Here is a 2,019-nt window from a genome sequence, read left to right on the forward strand (position 1 = left end):
GATTAAAGCAGCCGGGGCTCCCTTGGCCCAACCACTGTCATCTTTGACAGGGAGCCCCAGGTAGTCATTACAGTGTCAGGGTGGTCCATCTCCTTCCTCTTGGACACCAGGGCCACTTACTGATCCTGATGGACTTTTGGGGACCCACCTCTCCCTCTCATTTCCCGATTGTTGGGGTAGGGAAATGGCCTTACGAACCTTGCCAAACCCCACCACTCAATTGTATTTTCAGGGGTATTCCTCTCATTTCTTCATGGTGGAGCCAACCTGTCCCATCCCCTTACTGAGAAGGGATCTTCTAGCGAAGGAACCTTTGTTTCCTTTATTACTCCCATTCGCCTGGTCCCAAGTCTACCAGCAGCCCCTCTCCTGCTCCTAGCCTCTCAACCTACTGGTTCCAACACATCAGTTACTTGGCCAGCCTCCCAGGTGGACCCCCGAGTCTGGGGTACCCCAAACCCCTCTTGCTAAACACCATTCCCCTGTTGTCATCAGTTATAGGACTCAACCCAGTACATCACCCAAGCCCACTCTCGCTCCAGGGCCTCAGGGGACTTAAGCCTATCATCTCTGATCTCCTAAGGAAAAACTACTTTGCCCTACCTCTTCCTCCTTGAACACCCTGTACTTGCAGTTAAAAAGCCCAATTGGGGGCTGGAGAGATGGCTCAGAGGTTAAGAGCACTGGCTGCTCTTCCAAAGGTCCTGAGTTCAAATCCCAGCAACCACATGGTGGCTCACAACCATCTGTAATGAGATCTGGTGCCCTCTTCTGGCCCACAGGGATGTGTGCAAGCAGAACACTGTATACATAATAAATAAATAAATAAATAAATCTTAAAAACAAACAAACAAAAAAAACGACAAAACAGTGGGACCTACTGCCTGGTTCAAGATCTCCAGCTCAGCAATTCTGCAGTGGTCCCGCTCTACCCTGTTGTGGCTAACCCTTACATGCTCCTTTCCACTAACCCCCCCCCCCCCACATTTCATTTTTCAGACCTGGATCTCAAGGACACTTTCTCCATTTCCCTCGACACCCAGTCACAAAACATCTTTGCCCTCACCTGGACTGTCCTACCCCAGGAGTTCTGGGACAGCCCACACCTCTTTGGCCAGGCCCTGGCTTCTGACCTACTCTCTGTCTCTTCCCAAATATAAATTCACATAGTATGTAAACGACCTCCTCTGCCCCAAACTAAGATCTCTGCTCTTCTAAATTTCTTGTCCAGCCGGGGCTATAGAATTTCACCTTCCAAGGTACAACTGTCCACTTCTCAGGTCACCTGCTTGGGACTAACCATTACCCCAACCCACAAAGCCATTTCCTTGGGTAGAAAACATGTAATCCAGTCCTCAGTCCCCTCCACCAAAGAGATTTTAGCATTCCTAGGACTACCTGGCTTCTTATATTCCTGGGTCCCCCGTTTTCCCTCCTTTCCTACCCCCTATATGAAGCAGCCCTTGCCTCCTCACATGAACCCCTTCTTACACCCATTATCAAGCCCTTTAAGAAGGTCCAGCAAGCCCTCCTCCAGGCCCTGGCACTACATCTCCAGACCTAACCCATCCCCTCTCCCTCTGTGTAACAGAAAAAGAAGGATATGCCCTCAGGGTCCTAGGCCACCAACTTTGACCTTCCTTTGTACCTGTGGCATACCTGTCAAAAAAACTAGACCTCACTACTGTGGGATGGTCTTTATGTCAAATGTGTTGCTGATTGGTCAATAAATAAATCACTGATTGGCCCGTGGCCAGGCAGGAAGTATAGGCGGGACAAGGAGGAGAATAGAGCTGGGAAGTGGAAGGCTCAGGGAGGAGACACGGCCAGCCGCCATCAGGATAAGGAAGATGTAAAGTACCGGTAAGCCACAAGCCACGTGGCAAGGTATAGATTAATAGAAATGGATTAATTTAAGCTGTAAGAACAGTTAACAAGAAGCCTGCCACGGCCATACAGTTTGAAGCCAATATAAGTGTCTGTGTTTACTTGATCGGGTTTGAGCGGCTTGGGACTGGC

Source organism: Peromyscus californicus, unplaced genomic scaffold (genome assembly GCF_007827085.1).
Source record: "Peromyscus californicus insignis strain IS unplaced genomic scaffold, ASM782708v3 Scaffold_13__1_contigs__length_99412109, whole genome shotgun sequence".
Lineage (NCBI taxonomy): Eukaryota > Metazoa > Chordata > Mammalia > Rodentia > Cricetidae > Peromyscus > Peromyscus californicus.